The sequence below is a fragment of the Hemitrygon akajei genome, chromosome 15 (genome assembly GCF_048418815.1).
Source record: "Hemitrygon akajei chromosome 15, sHemAka1.3, whole genome shotgun sequence".
Lineage (NCBI taxonomy): Eukaryota > Metazoa > Chordata > Chondrichthyes > Myliobatiformes > Dasyatidae > Hemitrygon > Hemitrygon akajei.
In genome coordinates this window covers 21,415,379-21,430,777 of record NC_133138.1, presented here as the reverse complement: position 1 = coordinate 21,430,777, position 15,399 = coordinate 21,415,379, and the positions used below count along the sequence as shown (strand labels likewise).

Sequence of the window (15,399 nt, the reverse complement as noted above, 5' to 3'; positions counted from 1 at the left end):
ACAGCTGGAGCTTTAGGAGTCCCAGCAATAGGTCCACAGAGCTCTGTCTCTTCAACAGATACTTCTTTCCTGTGCTGCTGTATATCTCAGAGATGTGGCTGTTGACAGCTTCTCTGTCCACAAAACCAGACAGTTGATTAACAGAATGTGCAATAGATCATTTGTGTTCACTTTAGCAGACACATTACCAGTACCAGAGCCTGACAAGAGAAAATATACTCAGGTTGATTGAACTGTTCAAAGGCTGGGAGACCTCACTTCTGTGGGCACATTCCCTTGGCCAATGAGATGGAAGCACCACACATTATCATCAATTATCCACCACAACCTAACAGGAGACAATGATTAATATAAAAGACTGCTCTGCTCTTGGACTCTTTGTCCAGTGTTGTGTTATGCTCCGTGCAGCATCTCATGAAGAATGTTAATTCCAGCAAATGCAAATGTTCAAAAAGAAGAAGCGTTATCTAATTGCCAAGTTTTCATTTTTTGCTATACAATGATAGATAGTGGGAATAACTTACAAGACAACAATCTACTTAGGCACCAACCTTGAAGTGAATAAACAAATTAATATTTTTGACATAACATCTCATCAAAACTAGAAAGTCAAATATTTAAATGAAGTTGAGGAGCCAAGTTAAGGGACTGTAGGGTTGTAAGTACCAAATTAAAGGTTGACAAGGCATGAAAGTAGGTTTCAGAAAGAGATGCTTGCAGAACAGGATCTCCTGATTCAAAAAGGATGAAAAGTAGATAGATTTCATTGTTGTGATAGTGCTCCATCAGAGAACATTGATGCAAAGAAAAAGGCACATAGAAAGGTTTTAAAGCTAACTGAATCAATGAGAAATAAAACGGCCAAGGTAAACTGAAAGTGTAGTCCCAAAGGCACATTGTGAGAAGCATTTGCTATGATGGCAAACTGGGAGATCTGTTTGCACCAAGGGATCAAACATGGCAGCCAGCACACATACACTCACTTGCTGAATTATGGCAAGCTCCTCTATAGGTGTCTAGGGCACACTGCAGAATCGGTTTAGTCCTTCAGTTATGAACAGTCTTCATATGCTTGCAATAATAGAATTCTGGCAATAAACCAAAAAAAAATCCCAGTCAATTGTGATTCTGCTCTCGCTCCTGTTTTTCCCTCATTTTTATCTCTTCATGTTATATCTGAACAATAAGCAGCTCCCTATGCATGACCCAAAAAATCTTCCCTATTGAGGAGCAGGAATAAATGCAGGGAAGCACTGGCTGGGGCAACAACTCCATTCTTAAAGATTCTGAATGGATACAGCTATAACAAATAATATACATTTTCAGCCATTATTTATTGATTTGCTAAGATGCATGCATCACTGACATGCCCAGTATTTATTACTCATCTCCAAGTGCCCTTGGGATGATGGTGCTAAATCATCTCCTTGAACTGCTGTGGTCCTTCTGATGAAATGATTATGATACAACCGACTGGCTTGCCAGGCTATTTCAGTGGGAAGATATGTGTCAATAAGATTCATATCTTGCAGGCAGCATGCTAGACTCCTCCTTCATAATCCTTTGGTTTGGCATATCCCAGCAGCAGAACAGACCCCAGTAAGAAGAGACAACAAAGTAACATTCAGATAAGAGAGGAGCAGCATTTTTCAAGGATCATTCTGACCAAATGATCTGAACATCAACAGGAACTCTTAATATGACTGCATTTTCAAGGAGCTCCATTGTCCAAGCATCTGGATCTGTGTTTTAGGACCACAATAGTGGATTAAGTCATTCAGAAGCAATACTGAATCGAGTAATTGGAGAGGCTAACCATCTTTTCTATTATATCAATACAGCACCTTTCAAACAATCCCACTATTTAGGAACAACGCTACATGATTACTCATGTTCATGAGAGTTGAAGGATTGCACTAAATGTACGGCTTCCAAACCCAGGGACTGCACCAACTGAGTGATTTCTCATATTTGGAACCATAGATTTCTGCCACCTAGGGACTCTGACCAATGGTCCACTGTTCAGGAAGCACAATTACTGACTAAATGTGTGTAGTTTCTGGGGACTACACTGACTGACTGATTTCACTGTCTAGTGTCAAGAAGAAGATTTAATTCTCTTTTCAATTGATTCCACTGACTAGAGATCACATTTAATAAGCAACTTGGGTTTATCAATCACAAGGGACTGTATTATGCAGTCATATTCTGTTGGATTCAGAGTCATGAAGGTATCATTTACAAGAAGACAGCTCTGTGTTACAGTTCAGGTACGAAGAGCACAATTGCTAGATTGCAGCATAAGTATTTAGTTAAATCCCCAGAACAGGAAACAACAATTGCATTTATATAATTGTGCCAACATTATTGAATATCCAAATATGCTTGACAGGAGACTTACCAAGTCAAATTTGGTACTGAGCCACAAAAGAGACATTAAGCCATGTGATGGAAACCGTTGTCAGTGGAGCATTTTGGAAGAAGAGATGGAGTGCAAAGAGAGAGTTTGATACATGGATTTCTAGAATTTGGGCCCAGCTGCTGAAAGTCTGGACTGATGTAATTAAGAAATGCAGATATCTGAACATTACAGATGAAAGGACAGAGATAAGGAAGGGGCATGATTGTTGAGAGAAATGTGAAGGAGAATGAATAAAACGTGTCAGTATCTTGAAAAAGAAATCACTACACTAATTAAAGGTTGCACATTTTACGGTGATCATCAAGGTATAAAATGCACAAGAGTATCTTCTTTAAAGTGGCTGATAAATGTTGCAGAGCAAAGCTGCTAAAGCTGGGAGAATGTTTGCATGGGGAAATAAAAGAAATTGGGAGTGAGAGAGGTGAGAATATTGAAAAGAGTTCACATTTGTTCTTATTGATCAAAAAATTCAAGCACATTTAAATAATGCTAAGGTCATTGAGCAATTAACTCCTTAATGAAGATGAATTGAATCCAACTTCCTTTTAAAAGTCTGTCAGCATTTGCAAAGAAGGTAATAAACAACCAGATCATGCAAACTGCTTTTATCTTCTGCACTTTGACAGTTACTCACTTTTCTTGTTACCTTTTACGAGGAAATTCACCAATATATTTGCATACCAATTATGGGAGACTCAGAGATACATCTGATCATTGATGCTCTAGCAAACCAAAGGTGCATGTGCATGTTTAATATTGCACAGTGCAGAATTGGGCCATATAACCCGTGGCCCTGTTTTATCAATGTAGTTTTTCATTTGTCATTGTTCTGGCTGTAATGCCATTGAAGTTAGTGCTATACAGCTGCTTTCATTATAGCATCCATCATACAAGAAGCACAAGATTCAGTAAAGAAGCAGTTTACAAACCCCAATCTGAATTCTGGTTTATAAGCATTTCTACAACTATATTTCTAGCTGTAGTCGTTGGATAGAAGAGTGAAAATCTGTGCTTCTTTTCTAAATTAAGATGAATGAACTCATTGCTCTGGAAAAGGTTCAAGTCATTTTTTTTTGATCTGTCAATGTCTTATATATATTCTTCAATAGGAGGAGCAATATTGTAAAAGATCAATTCTCTCCACGATTTTCCAACAGTATACATTATCTATATCTGATTGGAACATGTAAGCAAAATAGGGCAGATGCTGGAAATCTGCAATAAAAACAGAAAATTTTGCAATCTTCAATGGATCCGTGGAGAAATGAAATAACGTAATGTTTTAGATCAATCAACGTCCTTCAGAAATAAGGAAGATTTGGAGATCAACATGTATTAAAATGCAGAGAGGTTTGGGGATGGATAAGAAAACAAAAGAGAAAACCATGATTGGGTGGATTGTGGAAGCAATTTAATGACTAAATCAGTTTAAGTTTCCAGTATTTGTAGTTGTTCTTTTTTCAAATTTTCATTTACCATAATATTCTGACTGATTACATCTGCCGGTCATTCACGTGCTTATGGACACGTTCCACATGTCCCCTTCAGATAAGATGAAATAGAATGATAATAGGCATGTTCAAAGGTGTATGTAGCGTTTTATTCAATGGATAACTCCAAAATGTATCTAGAAATTTCTGAAACCAATATTAATAAAACTATTTCAATAGCTTAATACCTGTGTTAATTAAACAGTCAGTGAAACATTCTACAAATCTGTTAAATGTTTCATTTAACATTGATTAAAACCTTGATTTCTCTAACTTCCGTTAATGCCCCTCCTCCCCTTCTTAACCCATCCCTTATTTATTTATGTATCTGTCTATTTATCTATCTATCTATCTATTTATTATTTTTCCCTTTTTCTCTTTTCTCTCTTTTTTCTCTCTGTCCTTTTCACAATCATTCCTTGCCTGCTCTTGATCTTCCTCTGGTGCTCCCCTCCCACTTTCAAACCTCTTACTATCTCTTCTTTCAGTTAGTCTTGATGAAGGGTCTCAGCCAGAAACGTCGACTGTACTTCTTCCTATAGATGCTCACACAAAGTACACTGCAGATTCTGTGGTCAAATCAACATGTACAAACAAGCTGGAGGAACTCAGCAGGTTGGGCAGCATCCGTTCACTGTTCGTTTTAACGAATGCTGCCCAACCTGCTGAGCTCTTCTGGCTTGTTTGTACGTGTTGATTTCTATAGATGCTGCCTGGCCTGCTGTGTTCCACCAGCATTTTGTGTGTGTTGCTTGAATTTCCAGCATCTGCAGAATTCCTCGTGTTTGTGTTAAATGTTTTATTGTTTTGTCACCCATCTTCATTCTTAGCCAATCATCACTGGGTGTGAGAGGGATTTTTGGATTTAGGACATACTCTATATAGTTAGCAACTGACTTTGGCTACCAGTCTTCACATCTGAATATGTATTGTGGCTAAATTTGGAGGGCAGCTCTGAACAATGGGTTCCTAAAAGCAGAGAATTCCAGACTAGACAATGCTGATTAAAATTCATTTGGATGTCTGTGGTGTGGATGAGAATCAGGAGGTGTGAAGGCTATATGTAGCTTCAAAGAAAGCATTGTCCATGCATTGTAAACATAGAATTGTCCTTTGATGTTTGGAACAGAAAATATCAAGCCCCACGTTGGTCCAGCAGACCTTTCGACCAAAAGCGTCTCCATATGATACCTGCTGTACCATGTTTTATTGAAGAAAGAAGTTGCTTTGTATCTACCAGTAAATTTCTCCAGTAACTTCATTCTTGCAACAACACTGGGAATAGGAGAGCTTCTGTCCAGACTATCTTTTGTCACAAGCTTTTTCACCTAATGTAATTGAATTTATTTTTAAAAATTAATGCTTTATTATTAACTGATGCATATTGAGAAAGTAGCACACTGGCAATAATTTCTATCACTTTTCATGATGCATTTTGCATTGGGCAACATGTTTTTAGTCATTACAGAAGAATTGCCCTTGATATTTTAACTGGTTGTTCAAGTAGATCTCAGAAAATTGTCTGAATTAGGTAAGAAAAGGATTACAAAATTTTGTCAAAGGTACTTTTCACAACTGCTGACACTGCCACAGAGCCTGGGCACTCTCACAGACCGGCAGCTAAAGGAAGACAGCAATCACACACGTGAAAGTGCACACATTCCAGCCAATTATGGTTTCTTTGTAATGGTATTTAATTCTCTTCATTTTGCCTCAGTCTTGTCAAGTCTTGATTGAAGCACAGCAATGACATTGCTCTCTCTGTTTACCTTGGTCCATGTTCTGGGAAAGAAGATTAGCAATTCAGATAGGTGCTGTTAAAGGAGTGATATTAAGCTTTCGAGCCGCAGTGACAGAGTAAGCTTTCAGTTAGTTTAAGGCTTTTAGATGGTGGCCCAGTTGGCCAAATATTGATCATTTTCCTTTGTTCGGAACAGTTCTTATTGAGACTCAGTGAACTGTTCATTCCATACCTGTGTCTCTCCCTCTGCACTTGGGCCATCACTGAACTGCTGTCAATCCTTCCCATTTCTGGCTTCACTTTCAACCACGTCTCCTAGGGGGGGCAGCTGTGCGCTGGTAGAGCAAATGCATCCTTATCATGATGATCTGAGAGGGGGTTCTGGTGTTGGTATGGTGGGTTATTTCTGGTGGCAGGCATGGAGATTTGTCGAGATGGAATAAAATAACAGAATGTTGTTAAATGGATCTAAAAGGTTTGGGGGAAATAGTCCAAGTGGTGCATTGAATAGGCTAAGCAGAAAGAATTCTGAACTTAATGTCAACATTTATGGGTCTGACATTTAGAATTATTTTAAAATAGATATATTTTAGGGATTTGCGCAAAAATGTTGTCTTAGGTGATTTAGCATTGCAGAATATATTTGCAGAACTTCGGTGCTCAGTGGAATCACTCAAGGGGATTTTGAAAATGGAGTTTGGGAATGTGGGAGCTGAGGTTCCTCAGTGGTGTCTCAAGCAGATTCAAAGCATATATGTAAGGCTTCACTGAATCACATAATTTTTTGTCAGGTTGCTGCATTTCTCTTTATTTTTGCTGCAAATCTGGAGGATGTTCCCAGATCCAATTTAAATCTAGCAATTTTGCGTGGTGGTTGGGCAGGTTTAGCAATTGTAGGGTGCACTTATTTAAAAACCAGTATTTGCCAATGAACTTCAAATCCATGGCATTCTTTTCATTGCTTACTCCCAGAATCTTCCATCTCCTAGAATTCCTCTCCCCCTTCCTCTGTTCCCCACTCTGATCTTTTGATGTCTTCTCACCTCTCCATTATTTCCCCCGGGTTCCACCCTCCTTCCCTCTCTCCAATGCTGCACTCTCTCTCCCATCAGGTTCCTTCTTCTCCAGCCCTTAACCTTTCCCACCCACCTGGCCTCACCTACCACCATCCAGCTAGCCTCTTTCCCTTCTCTCCAACTTTTTATTCTGGCATCTTCCTCTTCCTTCTCAGCCCTGAAGAAGTGTCTCAGCCCGAAGCATCTACCATCTATTCATTTTTATAGATGCTGCCTGACCTGCTGAGATGCTGCCAATATTTGGTGTGTGTTGCTTTGGATCTGCAGATTTTCTGGTATTTAAGATATGCTCTTCCATCTATTGTTTTTGGTATTTTCAGAAACCAAAACAGAAAAGGTCCATTTTCATTTTTATTGTCTAGGGGAAGGAATGTGTTGGTTTTAACATAGGTTAGAGCAAAGACTTACTTATCCATCTAATAGACTACATGAGACTCAGCTTGTGCAGCCATTTATATTTCCAAACCAAGAAAGCTTAGAAGGATATGCAGCACTTTGCAAACGTCTAGGCACCCTAGATTCACTTTACAGGATTTTTTTTAACGTATGCCTAAGACTTTTGCACTGTAGCATATATCTGGAATGACTGCTTTCCTACTATCATTAGGGTTTGTATTCTCTTCCAGATTTATCTTCAGACAGAGAAAGTGACCAACATGATCCAAATAGTAGCCATATCTCACAATACTTGTGTAAGTGAATCAGTCCAGCAACATGAAGAAACATGATACTTCCTTTGCATTCATTTATGTGAAATAGATATCAATTGCAATTCCAGAACTTAATGTCTATCCTTAATTGACCATGGAAATCTGATAATGCCATTTCAAGGGGCTGTTAAGTGCCCATCACAGTTCTTTGTGGTTTGGGGTCATATATATACCAGACTTATTAAGAAAGGTTATTATATATCTTAGCCTAATAATCAGAAAAATAACACTACCCAAACAGCATCTCATGAGCTGAAATTAAGAAGAGTTTAAAAGAAATCACTCAGTGGCCAATTTATTAGGAACACCCATTTACCTACCCCACAATGTAAATATCTAATCAGTCAGCCATGCAGCAGCAACACAGTATACAAAAACATGCAGACATGGTCAAGAGATTCAATTGTTGTTCAGGCCGAACATCAGAATGGAGAAGAAGTGTGATCGATGTGGCTTTGACCATGGAATGATTTTTGGTGCCAGATGGGGTTGTTTGAGTATCTCAAAAACTGCTGGTCTCCAGAGATTTTCACACACAACAGTCTCTAGCGTTTATAGAGAGTGGTGCAATAAACTAAAACCATTCAGTGAGTGGCATTTCTGCAGGAAAATGCCTTGTTAATGAGGGAGGTCAGAGGAAAATAGGCAGACTGGTTCAAGCTGACAGGAAGGCGGCAGTAACTCAAATAACGATGATGTACAGAAGAGAAAATCTGAAGGCACAACATGTTGAACCTTGAAGTGTAATGGCTACAGCAACAGAAGACCAAAAACATAGACTCAGAGGTCACTTTATTAGGTACAGGTGGTGTGTTTCTTAAAAAAAATCTTGTGTTCTCGATTTGTTGCTTCATTCACAGTGGTGAAAGAAAAGGCAGAGGAGAAAGATTAATTTTGTGAAAATGCTTGGGAAATAGAACAAAGAGGATACCATTTTTCTGAATCCCACATAATCAAATAGGTAGTACTGAAGGATTTCAATATTAGTGCTGGAATCATGTCCCAAGGATCCTTTTAGCTGCATTGTAGTTATTTCAAGTAGAGCTGAGCTATTTAATTACTGAATTTATAAGCCATCCATTGTTAGCTGTACACTGTACTCTTCAGTTACACGTTGAATTTTCCAGTCATCAGTGCTGAGTAGTTGTGAAGATGCTTTATTCCACCTAAGTGACCTGCATCCTTTCACGGCTGCTAACTTAAGATAAGAACTTGCTTTGGATCACAATATTCTAGTAGGTCCATAGGTGCTTGGATCAGCACAATGTGAAATGAATTCACAATTGTGGACACCATGCTTGCATTTGTGTCCTAGTTCGCAATACTGCTCAAAGAAAAGAACCCTGGCACAAATGGAGTGAGACGACACTAACTGTACCATATGATAGTAACTTCACTTGTGAAATAGACCGGTGATAATTGTGTCTGTCAGTTAAGCTACTGGGTTCATATTATGAGTAGAACAATGGGCAACTATCAATCCGCTCACTTTGCAACTGCAATATCATTGTAACTTAGAGGATTTATGCTTCAAAAATTAAATTTGATTTGAATTTAAACAAGGAAGAATGTGATGGTATCAATACTTTGTTGAACAGTAAAGAACAATCATTTAATTAAATCCTTAAGGCATAATTAATTCATGAAACAGGCACCCCTGTTGCTATTTTGCCCTCTGCTAATTTGAAATGACTATTTCAGTAAAATTAAAGGGAATTCATGATAGTTCTTTGTAACCCAATTTAGGCATAACTTTATGCCATAGCAGCAGAGACAGGTTATCTATCTTCCAGATTGTTTCACAGTGTTTTCTCAAATGTCCTGTTTCCTCTTCAGATTTCTTGAGAAAAGTAATAAAATTAAGAAGAGAGGTGTATGCTGTTGAGATTGAAATGTGTGAAATTAAATTTAAGGTTTTCTTATATTTGCCATCAGTGTGCTAGGAAAATGACAATGGTTTCTTAGAAAATCCAAAAGTGAGTAATGGAGATTCCTTACTCTTCCACAGGGTGTGCTGTTTTCTAGTATAATCTCCAGAAATCAAATTTTTGTGATCTCTCTGACAGAATACACATATTTATGAACTATTTTCATAGAACTTCTTGAATATGTTAAACTTTGTTCAATGAGGTGAAACGGAAGTTTCAATGACAGAACTGTTAATTTAAAGCTTTTTTTTTGAATTGCAATTCTCTCAGATAAATATATCAAAAGCAGCAGCAAAGTCGTAAACCAGTCGGCATAACACAATTACAGTGTTAGTGACCTGGGTTAATTCCCACCACTATCTGTAAGGAGATTGTACATTTTCCCTGTGACCACGTAGGCTTCCTCTGGATTTTCCAATTTCTTCTCACATTTTGAAAATCATAGATTTAGTATGCTAATTGGTCACATGAGTGTAATTGAGTGGTGCAGACTCATGGGGCAGAAAGGCCTATACTGTTCTATAGTGTTCTATCTATAGAACCATAGAACACTACAGCACAGAAAGCAGGCCATTCAGCCCTTCTAGTCTGTGCCAAAACTTTATTCCACTAGTCCCATGGACCTGCACCCAGTCCATAACCCTCCAGACCTCTCCCATCCATGTATCTCTAAAGAAATAAATATGTTTTTAAAAATATAGTAGATTTTAATCTTTTAAAGAAGATCGTTACTTTTCAGTGTCCAGCAGATTTGGTATGTAGAATCTATTTTACAACCAATGAAATGTTTAAAAATTTATTTTTTTTCCTTCCTGTTTTGTTGTCTGTGATAATTCTTTGATTGATTCCTAAGCAAACATCACTGTGGCTGGATATCAAGAATGATATGAATTAATGGATTTCAAGAATTATATGGAATTAAACCCATTGGATCCGAGGGAGTCAATGCCCCGGGATTGCGATATCTTAATGTCAAAAGCAAATACTATTGCTTTGCTGATGATCTCAAAACTTGTATAAGAGGAGAGTAAAGATTTTTAAAAAAAATTTTTGTACAATATAACTGTTCCTTTCATATATTTAGTCTTAGCTTGCAGCATAAACTATATCTGTAAAGATTGGTGTGTAGGTGGATGATTTTCAATGTTTCACTTTTAATTTGTGTAGTTGTAAGATTGAGAAGCAGAAACAAGGCAATTAGCCCCCACAGAAACTTTTCCTCTTAATAAGATCACGGCCTATATATTTTTTTATCTCAGCAGTAGTTGCCCTGCACTGACCTCTTCATTTTCAGAAAAGGGAAATTGGAAGGGTAGGGGGAGTAACTAATGATTATGAAGAATAAGTTAAATGAAGTTGAAAGAATGGCATTGTAAAATCAAGGAATAACATAAGTTTGGGTGACACTAAAACATGGGCAAAAACTTTAATATGACCAGTTTTATTGGCCTCCAAAAGGTAGTGGTAATGTAGGATATGCCATAAATCATAAAAGTAGAGGTGCTTATAACAAGGGTGATACAATAGTCATGGGGACAGTTGAATGTATACATAGATTAAATTAACCAAAATAGAAGAAGCAATATGGAAGACAAATTCATGGAGTATATAAGAAAAGATTTTCTCAGTCTGAGGCACCAACAATGGAACAGAGCATTTTAATTCTGGCATGGTGCAATGAGAAAAGGCTGTGCATTATTAGATTGTGAAATGGCCTTTACAAAAAAAAGTGACTAAAATGTGATGGAATTCTACATAAATTTTGGAAATGATTTTATTCAATATGAAACCACAGTCTTAAATCTAAACGAAGAAAGCTGCAAAAGTGAGGCATGAGTTGGCTATGATAATTTGGAGAACTGTATCATAAGTTATGATGGGAAAGAAGCAAGGGCTAACACATAAAGTCATAAGATATAGTTTATGACACAATATATTAATTTAAGGCACAAAAAAACAACAGTAAAAGTGTTCCAGCTCTACCCAACAAAGGAAGTATTAGATCAAAAGAAAAGGTTTACAAATTGGCAAAAAGAGCAGTCAGCCTGAAGATTGGAAAAAAAATTCAGACTTCAATAAAGGATTAAGCTAACAAAGAATAAAGAAAGGTAAATAGTGAAATTTAAAATGAAACTGTAAAAGCTTACATAGATATGAAAAAAGCAAAAGATTAGTAGAAGTTAATGTGGCTTCTCTATAATCCGAGGTAGGGGAAATTGGGGAGTAAGGCAAGAGAAATTGAATTACGCAGCCAACCTCCTGGAACAAGTAGTTTTAGTGTGCACAAGGAGCAGAGAGAAATTAGCATCTGTTAATAAAAATGGAGAATTAAATGGTAGTGAATGTCAATAAATCCCCAGACCTGATGATATGCATCCCTACAGTATGTCTTTGAAAGATGGAGATAATAGATGTCCTAGTTTCCAAAACTCCATAAATTGCAGATGATAGGAAATATAATGCAATCAGTTAAGAAAAGAGAGGGGAGAAACTGGGGAGCTTCAGATCACACAGGAACAGGAAGATGCTATGAATATTTATTAAGGATACATATTTGGACTACCAAGAGCCCATTAATTCTGGAAAACCATAACATCAGTCAGTTTTCATCAGATGATCAGAGGTGGAGAGGGTTAGCAACTTTAAATTCCTCAATGTTATTATTTCAAATGAACTGTCCTGGGCTCAGCATGTAATAGCAATTTTGAAGAAAGCATGGCAACGTCTCTACTTCCTTAGTAGATACAGCATGAGACCTAAAACTTTGACAAACTTCTATAGACATGTGGTGGAGAGTATATTGACTGGTTGCATCACAGCCTGGTATGGAAACACCAATGCCATTGAACGGAAAATTCTACAAAAGGTATTGGACACCGCCCAGTCCATCATGGGTAAAGCCCTCCCCACCATTGAGCACATCTACATGGAACATTTTCACAGGAAAGCAGTATCCCCTGCCACGCAGGAAATGCTTTCTTTTTGCTGCTTCCATCAGGAGAAAGGTACAGGAGCCTCAGGAATCACACCGCCAGGTTCAGGAACACTTATTACCCCTCAACCATCAGATTCTTGAACCAAGGGGGATAACCTATCTATACTTCACTTGCCCCATCACTGAAGTGTTCACACAACCTACAGACTCACTTTCAAAGATACTTCATATCATGTTCTCAATATTTACTGCTTATTATTATTATTATTATTATTATTATTATTATTATTATTATTATTATTATTATTATTATTATTATTATTCTTTCTTTTTGTATTTGCACAGTTTGTTGTCTTTTGCACACTGGTTGAACGCCCAAGTTGATGTGGTCTTCCTTTGATTCTATTATGGTTATTATCCTCTTATGGATTTATCCAGTGTGCCCGGAAAAAGAAATCTCGGGGTTGTATATGGTGACATACATGTACTTTGATAAAAAATTTACTTTGAACTTTGAAATCAGAAAATGTAGGAAATACTCTGCATTTCAGAATTTCAGCAGCATCTGATTTTCATTGCTGCTTAAGAAATCATTTAAAGACAAAAAGACATGAGATTGGGGACAATATACTTATATGGATAGGGGATCATTCATTAGGTTGTAAACTCAGTCAGCGCCATCATGGGCACTAGCCTTCCCACCATCAATGATGTATTCAAAAGGCAATGCCTCAAGAAAGCAGCAACCAACATTAAGGGCCCTCACCATCCAGAACATGCCCTCTTCTTGTTTCTACCATCAGGGAGGAGGTACAGGAGACCAAAGACACACACTTAACATTTTAGGAACAGCTTCTTCCCCTCTGCTATCAGATTTCTGAACTGTCCATGAACCCCTGAACATTAGCTCACTATTTTGCCTTCTTGTTGAATTATTTATTATTTTTTTTTATATTTCTTTTTGAAAAGCACAGTAATTTTTATAGTATTGCTGCATAAAACAGATGTCATGAAATATGTCAGTGGTAATAAACATGATTCTGAAACAGGTCCTTTATGTTTTCAGAGATTATGGCTAGTATTAACTGCAGGGCTATGCACTAGCTCCCCAACTGCTCCATTATATATCAGTGAATTGAACGGAGGTAGTGGTAGTGGTGGTAGCAGAATATATTTGAGTTGTTGATGTTGTTAAGCTGGGAGGCAGTATGGCTTGTGAGAAAGATGCTGAGAAGCATATAAAGGAATTTCATCAGGCTAAATGGATAGGAGAGGGCATGACAAATCTTGAAAACATAATGTCTTCCGATTTGGTACAACAAACAGAAAGACTATATTTTCTGGTGAATGATCAAAAGGCATTGCTGACCTGGCCACCCTTATGGATAAATGACTAAGAGTTAACATGCAGGAAGAAAGACCATGAAACCATATGTTTAACATTGTGTAAAGATCTGGTCTTCCTACCTATCATGATAGAGGTAGTGCAACAAAGGTTTACCAAGTTGGCTGGTTAGGAAAAATGTGAGATGATCTCATTGAAATATGCATTTAGGGTTTGACAGGGCAGATACGGGGTGATAATTCCTTAGGATGAGGTCACGAAAATCAGGATCACAACCTTAACTCATGAAAATGGTGAATAGATTAGATCCTTAAAATACAACGTCAGCCATTCTGGAATGAGATGAGAATCTTTGGAATTCTGTACACATTGTGTGTTGAAATTCCTTAGTTGCTGACTATATTCCAGATTGAAATTGGTAGATGGAGTCAGTGAAAGAAAATGAAACTATGGAAAAAAGCCATAGTTGTGATCTTATTGAATGGCAAGGCAGGTGCAAGGGATGAAGTGTCATAATGTTAATCTATTTCCTAGGTTTTTATCTAATAATTTCCTTCTTCTGGCCAACTCTATCTCAAATATAATAAACAACAGATTATTCCAAAGCTTCCAACCTTTTGGGTGAATGGTAATAAAAATTATAATTTTGCTTCCAAGGAATAGCAATTTTTTATTTCATATTGTCCTTCCCATATAAAAGCTTAAATTCCTCACAGTGTAGTTTGTTGATATTTGAGACAATTGAAGTTTAGACATTCACCCCATATTCCAAGGATATATGGTGAGGGTTAGTGAGACGTAGGCATACTATGTTGGCACTAGAAGTATGATGACACTTATGGACTGCCCACCACAATCGTAGCTGATTTGATTTGAGGCGAACACCACATTTCACTGAATGTTTTTAAATTTCAATGTACAGTACTAAATAAAGAATATCTTAGGCGCATATATTTCCCATGATAGGGGAGTCTAGGACAAGAAGGCTCGACTTCAGGATTGGGATGTCCATTTAGAACTGAGATGTGGAGAAATTACTTTAGTCAGAGGGTGGTAAATCTATGGAATTTAGGCTAGACTCGTTGGAGATGAAAACAAGGCATCCTAATGATAACTGCCCCATATCTTAGAAAGGATGTGTTGTCATTGGAGAGAGTCCAGAGGAGGCTCACAAGGATGATTTTGGGAATGAAGGGATTAACATGTGGGGAGCACTTGGCAGCTTTGGACTTGTACTCACTGGAATTTAGAAGGATGTGGGGGTATCTCATTGAAATGTTGAAAGGACTAGGTAAGGAGGATGTGGAGAGGATGATTCCATTCGTGGGGATATCCAGAACTTAAGGGCACAGCCTCAGAACTGAAGGGTGACCTTTTAGAACAGAGTTAAGGAAGAAAATTTTTAGCCAGAGAGTAGTAAATCTGTGGAATGCTTTACCACAGACCGCAGTGGGGGCCAAGTCTGTGAGTATATTTAAAGCGGAAGTTGATTGCTTCCTGATTGGTCTGTGCATCAAAGGATATGGTAAGAAGACAGGTGTATGGGGTTGAGTGGGATCCGGGATCAGCCATAATGAAATGGCAGAACAGACTCGATGGGCTGAATGGGCTATTTCATTTCCTATGTCTTACGGTCTTATGGATAAGTATAAGCTTCTGATAGAACCTAACGAGATTAGTACTAGAAAGTTTTTTCCCTTCATGGGGTATGGTTTCAGAATGAGAGGATGCATGTTTAAGCAAAATGAGAAG

At 37.7% G+C, this 15,399-nt stretch overlaps 1 protein-coding gene across 10 annotated transcripts in view; it reads left to right on the top strand.

Moving 5' to 3' along the window:
* Nucleotides 1-15,399, top strand: part of tenm2a (teneurin transmembrane protein 2a) — a 2,964,155-nt gene that overhangs the window by 1,785,774 nt on the left and 1,162,982 nt on the right. Inside the window, exon 1 of one of the 10 annotated variants that reach the window (XM_073067287.1) lies at nucleotides 6,937-7,004. The exons of the other annotated variants lie outside the window; for them this stretch is intronic. The gene's annotated coding sequence lies outside the window, so the exon portion shown is untranslated. Of the gene's footprint in view, nucleotides 1-6,936; nucleotides 7,005-15,399 lie in introns of those variants that run through there. 10 annotated transcript variants of the gene reach the window in all.